At 35.8% G+C, this 8,049-nt stretch overlaps 1 long non-coding RNA gene across 1 annotated transcript; it reads right to left on the bottom strand.

Moving 5' to 3' along the window:
- Positions 1-2,841: 2,841 nt before the first annotated feature.
- LOC111241087 lies at positions 2,842-8,037 on the bottom strand. The gene is made up of 2 exons (XR_002666868.1): positions 7,969-8,037; positions 2,842-3,005 (listed from the first exon to the last, which is right to left on the bottom strand). It is a non-coding gene; the product is annotated as an uncharacterized LOC111241087 (long non-coding RNA).
- Between the last annotated feature and the right edge of the window lie 12 nt (positions 8,038-8,049).

Raw genomic sequence — 8,049 nt, 5'->3', positions numbered from 1 at the left:
ATACATATATATAAACATTTTTCTAGAAATTTAGAACAAAATTTTACCATTTATTAAGTAATTTGAAAAGAAAAAAAATATATTCAACAACGAAAATAAGATGGAATCAAACTTATTTAAGAAAATATATTCAAATTTAAGTCATGTAAATGCTCCATTAATCAGTCATGTAAATGCTCCATTAATGTAGAGAGAGAAAGAGAAATATTGTTAAGGATAGTGGGGAGGTTTAGAGTATTTTTCGAATAAAAGAAAGTAGTGGGGAGGTATAAAATATTTTTGAAATAAATTAAATTAATGGGGAGGTACAGGTCCCACTTGGGGAGGTGTAGGGAGCAACACCCAAACTCAGAAGGGGTCTATAAACCCATACGGGTTCTATAAAATAGAGCTGTCAAAACGGGTAACCCGGCTTGACCCGGCCCGGTCCACCACGGGTTGGTGGGTAAACGGGTTGGATCACTAGCCCATTTAATTACACTTTTTTTAAAATAAAAAAATACAAACTTTTTGTAATTTAAATTTAAACAATTTTCATCGCAAAAAATTATGTTAAAGACAATTCAAAATAAAAAGTACAATATAATCCAAATGTCATTCAAAAACAAACACAACAAACATACAAATAAATTTTTTATATTCATCATTTTTTGTTCTTGTTGTAACCCTTGACCCTTGTTCTTGTTGTCTCCAAATTCACTAATAAATATTTTCCTAATATCAGAACAATTACGACAATCAATAAAAAAAATATTAAGAGAACCAGTACTCAACAACATCAACAAAAAATTAATAATTTAATCTGAAACATAATTTCCCAAATTCAAAGATATCAAAAAGAGCTTGTTCAAATAATGTATACTCAAATTGTTTAAATAAAATGAACAAAATCTGATACAAGCATGTCACAACATGAAAAAATATTCCATGTCTTCAAATCCCCCATAACAAGAAACAAATTCGCAAACCCCTATTTTTGTCATTATAGGATTTTTGAAAAAAAAAAAAGAAGTGAGAAAACAAAAATATGGAGAAAAGAGAAGAAAAAAGGAAGGGTGTTTTACCTACTCCTTAAAGAATTTCAATGAAGTGAGGGTGAGAGTACCGTCAAATAAGAGCAAGTACCGCGAGAGTGATTTGTGAAAACAGAGGTTACTTTTTTGGGTATATACAAGGAGTGAAGAAAGTATTTTAGCTTTTAGGGTTTCATAAATAAAATAATAAATTAAAAAAAAATAAAATTAGGTAGGTGGGTTGGTGGGCCAACCCGGCTCACCACGGGTTCAACCCGCATGAGCCGGGTCTAAATGAGCTGGGTTGAAATCTGACCCGCATATAAGTGGGTTGTATTTTTCAAACCCAACCCGGTCCAAACCCGTGACGGGCCGGGTTGGCTCGCGGGTTGTGACCCATTTTGACGACTCTACTATAAAGTCATGGAAATAAATATTGCAAAAGATACCTCTTAAGTCATGGAAAATATGTTGCCTATGGATGTGATCCACCCATTTTTAAAAAACAACGTAACTATAAAAATTATATTTATTTAAAAATAGTATAATTAAAAATATTCTTTAAGTAGTGAAAAATAACTACCTTTCTTTTTATTTTTTATTTTAAAAAACAATTAATGAATAACTACCTTTTTTATTTTTTATTTAATTTAAATTTTAAAATTACTAAAGTATTCTTATATTTAAAGTATGTTTTTTTCTTAAATAAGAATATTTTTGTAACCTATTTAGTACACTTTGCTAAAATGTACAAATAGAAAAAGCACTTTACGTTTATATATATATATATATATATATATATATATATATATATATATATATATATATATATATATATATATATTTAAATTGTATATTCTGAAATATAAAATAAAAATATATTTTGAATTCTATTCAGAGTAAGATTTTTATATTTTGAATTATGTATTTTGAAATATAAAAAGTTGTATTTGAACTTTACGTTCTAATATTCGAAATGAAATGTATATTCTCAATTATCCTATGTAAAATATAAAATTTACAAATTACATAAAATATAAATTATGGAATATAAAATTTGTGTAAAGTACAGATTAAATTTATGGAAATACAGGAAAAAAAAGTTGTCTTTTATTAAATACCTTCTAATTTCGAGAGGATTTTTAGCTAAATACTAGTGGTTGAATCATTAAAGCACTCAACTTATAATTGGGGAATTCATAGATTTAATTCCTAATAGATACACATTAATAGGATTCTTCCTTCAAAAAGTCTATCAATTTTTTGTTTATGGTGGTGTTCGGTGGGATATGTTCCTACTATAAAGAATTGTTATTTAGCAGAAGACAAATTAATCATGGAAGGAATAACATAGAGAATGTGGAGGTAGTGTCCTTCAAGATTGACTTTGAAAAGGTCTCTCTCACTTAATGGGTTGGGTTTCCTAAATTTCATGATGTATGGAGTTTCATTCGAAAAGGAGGAAACATAAAAAATTTATCTCATTTATTTGTTTGGTCAATATGTGCCTTTTAGAAAAATTTAATAATGAAGGTGACCTCTTTTTATATTTTTCATAAAGTCTCAATATGATTTTTAATGAGGGAACAAGAGATAAATAAGTTTGTAGGGTTTGATTGATTAAAGTTAAGCAATGTTGTTTACTATGTTTTACCATTAGAGTAAATATTAGTGTTACTTGTATAAGTAACCATTACTGAGGATAAATTATATAATGAATAAGATAAACTAATAACAAAATAGGTACTAATAGAGTTAATAGTGTAACATCCCAATTATATAACAAATATATAATATGATAGTCCACAATTATAATATAAGAGAACAGTTAAAATTTAAACTTTTTAAATAAAGTCTTAAAAATTACAATCATTTTCGAAATACTTCCATAATTTAGAAAAACAACGTAGGTTCAAATGAGAAAGTCCTAATGGAACTAGGCTGCAGCGTCGTCCTCCTCCAATGCACGCTTCAGTGGCTCTTCATTAACCTCTGTTCACATCCAAGTGGATGATCATTGCAAAAGAAAAGCATACACAAGCAACACACAAACACAGAAGCAAGGGTGAGCTAGGTAAATAAACAATATACATATAGCACAATCCATCAGCACCATCATGTTTAGAGATATATAAAGTAAACAATTAAAGACATACAGATCTAACCATGCATCAAGTACTCAACACGACTATCCGAATTTGTATAATTGTCGAACTATTGGTCGTCTTTGCACTTGCATAGCTCAGTTGGCCCTCCCCAACACTATGCAAGGTAAATCCCCATACCAGTCTATAGCTTTACTCTGAGTCTACATATGAGGACCTCCCTCTACTCTCACCACTCACACCATTCTTCTCTATTTGAGCATGAACAATGCTTAGAGTGTAGGGATAGACATACCATTTCAAAGCTCCATACAATTATACAATACAACAACAATTCTCTACAACCACTTCCAATCATCTCACCCTAAATGTCCAATTCATACTCAATTACATCATTATAATTTACAATCATATTCTTTCCAACCACACAAGCCATATATATATAAACATACAAGACACTCTTTCAATCAAACAACATAAATCAATCCATGGCATAAGGATACTCAAATTTAGTTAAGGAAAACAACTCTGAAACCCTCACTAACAACTCCAAAAGGGTCCAAAACCCCAAAACGACCTAAGGAACATCCAAAATAGACATCCGAAACCCCAAAACTATCAAAAACAAAAACATGATGGTACGCCCAGGGGCGCTTGGGGGCGCCCAGCACAAATCGTTGCGGCTCCAGGAGCGCCAGGGCTCAACCAGGGGTTCTGGGGCACCATACCAGTTGACAACAACCATGAAAATTGGCTTACGATGCACTTGGAACCTATTATAATGACTAAAGGTGTTCTTTACACATTTGTATTGATGGGAAATGAAGTTTATAAGTTAAAACAAATATCCATTTATTTGATCACTAGATCTAAGACTAGGTATATCAAACCAGTTTTGACACTTTAAAATCCAAATTCACTTCTACAAGTTGCCCAATTTCATTTCTATTCTTTAAAACTCTCAAACCAGTTTGCAACCTGCATCAACAAGTACAATTGCACTTGCTAGGACTCTCCAAAATACAGAATACTTCCAGTAGTCCTACTTCTCATTTTCACCCCTGATAGGACTCCTAATAAGGATCACAAGGTGAGAAGTGCATATGGGCTTATTACTCAGCCAAGAAAAATTATAGAAGAAATAGATAGGCCCAAAATATGGAATGTGTATGTAAGAAGAAAGAAAGTGGGGTTAGGAAAAGAAATAGAGAAAAGTTAGTTAGGATGGGGAATGACATGTCAAGAACCCTGGGAGAATTCTGTTATAAGAGGAGTAGGGAGAGTGAGGGGGGATCACGGAAAAGAAAGTTGTGAGTTGGTTAGGAGGAGAGTCATCCTCTGGAGGAGTCTAGTACTCTGGTTTTTTTTCCTTGTTGCTGTAGAGCTTGCAGCTCAATCATCTTTTACTGCATAATACTTGAATAATATACCTGTGATATTCAGTTTATTGTTGGGTTTCTATCATTGGTCCGACCTGTCGGATCCCCGAGAAGAGCTAGCAGTGCTGTTCCATGCCACCCAAAATGTCCGACCGAGTTGAAGCATTGGAGGAAAGATTGTTAGCGGTGGAAGTGTCAGTACGTGAGACGTTGGGGGAATTTCGCCGATTAATGTTGGAAGAGTTTAATAAGTTGCGTAACGAGCAAGGGGGAGATCGTCGAGAATCTCCATTTTCAGATATGGATTCAGGGGTAGAATATAGGATGGCAGCAAAGAAGGTGGAATTGTCATCATTTGATGGTACGGATCCTGTGGGATGGATTACTAGGGCAGAGACATATTTTGAAGTGCAAGGCTCAACAGAGGAGGTGAAGGTTCGATTAGCCAAGTTGAGTATGGAAGGTGCATCCATTCATTGGTTCAACCTTCTACAAGAAGTAGAGGTGGGGTTGTCGTAGACCAAGTTAAAAAGGGAGTTGATCGGTCGTTACGGTGGTCATACTAGCGATAATCCTTTCGAAGAGTTGAAAGACTTGTCACAGACCGGTAGCGTAGATGAGTACCTGGCAGAGTTTGAATATATCTCGTCTCAAGTATATCGTTTACCAGAGGAGCAATATCTTGGCTATTTTATTGAAGGATTGCGATCGGAAATTCGGCGGAGGGTTCGAGCCTTCAACCAGGTGAATCGTCTCCAAGCCATGCGCTTGGCTCGAGATGTGGAAGCAGAATTACAAGGAGAATGATTTCAGCGTGGAGGAGGAGTACGAGGTTGGAAAAGCAATCGAGATTGGGGTACAGGTCAGGGAGAAAAGTTAGGATCCGGATCGGGTCAAGGCCCAAATTTAGGGAAATTAGGGGTTGGGTTAGGCCCAACCCAGAACACACAAACTAAACCCTCGGTAGGGAATTCAAGTCCTCATGAGTCTAGCAACGTTTCCGGTGATCGTTCTTCGGCTGCCGATCGGAATCGCAGCACGAAACATTTGCCTTACTCTGAATTGATGAATAGGAAAGCTCAAGGGCTTTGTTTTAGATGTGGTGAAAAATACCACCCCTTGCACAGATGCACGGAGCGGCAACTGCGGATGGTGGTGTTAGCGGACGACGAAACAGTAAATGAAGCAGGGGAGGTTGTCGCGAGTGAGATGCGAGAAGGGGAAGATGATTGTACCTTGGAGTGTGGTTCTATGGAGCTGTTCGCAGAGGTTGAAGCACCGTGGGATGGTCAAAATCGTCCTTCAACTCTGCGCATAAAGGGTAGTCTCAATGGAGTAACCGTGGGAGTGTTGATTGATAGTGGGGCTAGTCACAATTTCATCTCTCCTCATGTAGTAGCTGCTCTGGAGTTGAAAGTGGACAAAAGAAAAATGATTGGGGTGCGTTTAGGATATTGGCACCGGTTCTCTACTGTGAGAAAATGTGAGAAGTTGGATGTTACACTAGGAAAATTTTCTACTACGGTGGAGTCAAATGTGTTGGAGCTGGAAGACATAGACATGATTTTGGGAGTTTCGTGGTTGCGAAAATTTGGTAAGGTGACTTTTGATTGGGAAGAAATGACTCTAAGTTTTCTTTGGCAAGACAAATATCTTGAACTACAAGGTCAGAAACTGAAAGAATATGAAGCAACGTGTCCAATAGAAGTACTTCACCCCTTGCCTATTCCGGATAGAATTTAGGAAGATATTTCTTTAGACTTAATTACGGGTTCACCAAAATTGAAAGAGTTTCAAGCTATACTCGTAGTGGGGGATCACTTGTCCACATATGGCGACTTAATTCTGTGGAAACATCCTTACACGGTAAGGAAAATTGTTGAATTGCTTGCTAAGGAAATTGCATTATTTCACTTATTGGGAACAACGCTGAAAATGAGTTCTGGTTATTATACTGAGACCGATGGTCAAAAGGAAGTGATAAGTCGATGTTTAGAAGTTTATTTACAATGTTTGGTATCGGAACAACCCATGAATTGGTCATATTGGGTACCTTGGACAGAAATTGGAGAAGTGTTTTATAAGGTGCAACTATCGGAATTAACTAAAGTACATTTAGTTTTTCACATTTTCCAACTGAAAAAGGATATTGAAAACCTTGCAGTAGAACCGACTTTACCAACAAAGTTGACTCTTAAGGAGGAAAATAAGGAAGAGCTTGAGGCAGTGCTAGCAGTCAGAGAGGTTCCGAAGGGCGGTAACATCATCAAACAATGGGGGGTGGAATGGAAGAGAAGAACGAAGAAGGAGATAACTTGGGAAGGTGAGGTGCTACTGCAAGGTCAATTTCCTTCTTTCAGCCTTGAGGACAAGGTTGTTGTTGCAGAAGGGAGTAATGATAGGACTCCTAATAAGGATCACAAGGTGAGAAGTGCATATGGGCTTATTACTCAGCCAAGAAAAATTATAGAAGAAATAGATAGGCCCAAAATATGGAATGTGTATGTAAGAAGAAAGAAAGTGGGGTTAGGAAAAGAAATAGAGAAAAGTTAGTTAGGATGGGGAATGACGTGTCAAGAATCCTGGGAGAATTCTGTTATAAGAGGAGTAGGGAGAGTGAGGGGGGATCACGGAAAAGAAAGTTGTGAGTTGGTTAGGAGGAGAGTCATCCTCTAGAGGAGTCTAGTACTCTGGTTTTTTTTCCTTGTTGCTGTAGAGCTTTCAGCTCAATCATCTTTTACTGCATAATACTTGAATAATATACCTGTGATATTCAGTTTATTGTTGGGTTTCTATCAACCCCTTAGAACTCCTAAAATGAGCTAAAAACTCAACCTATGAAGCCATTTTCCATTTTAGAACAGATTTTACTGGTTTAGTCATCTAGACAAGTCCTAATAGGTGTGATAACATATCCCCAACCCTCCAAAATAATGCAGACATCTTACCTCACCATTTCACTACTTCCACACCCTCTTTTTTTCTAAAACCATGCACATAAACCCTCACAAGACCTCTACTCCAATATAGATTAGATTTTGTTGTTTTAAGAGTTCCAACAAGTCTAAGATAACTCAAAAACAGTCCCCAAACTTCTATTGTTATTAAACCATCATTCTCTCTAAAATTCACCTCTCAAAACCTCTCCAATTTCACTCTAAAATGGTATAGAATGCACTCAAATGTTACTTCTCAATTTCAACGTCATACTATAACTATTTTAGGATTTAAACCAAATATAATAGACCCCAAGACCTCTACCAAACTGTAGAATTTCCTTTTTAAACTCACTATTCCAAAATTTGACATGCTAACACCTATCACTTTAAATCTCTAATTTACACATCAAATCCTCAATTCTTCCAACTACCAATAATAACACAGTTTTATATCAACACCTATACCAGCTCAGAATTTAACATACATACATATCATACAACAAATTTTTAACAAGACACTAGCTTCCCTTACCTTGCGAGTTTCTCAACACGACTTAGAACACTGCTTCTAAAGTGCCTTCCCCGGAGGAAATGCAAACAGTGCCCCTACACC

Source organism: Vigna radiata, unplaced genomic scaffold, assembly GCF_000741045.1.
Source record: "Vigna radiata var. radiata cultivar VC1973A unplaced genomic scaffold, Vradiata_ver6 scaffold_7, whole genome shotgun sequence".
Taxonomy (NCBI): Eukaryota; Viridiplantae; Streptophyta; class Magnoliopsida; order Fabales; family Fabaceae; genus Vigna; species Vigna radiata.
The sequence above is the reverse complement of the archived record's forward strand: the minus strand, read 5'-3'. Positions and strand labels throughout refer to the sequence as shown.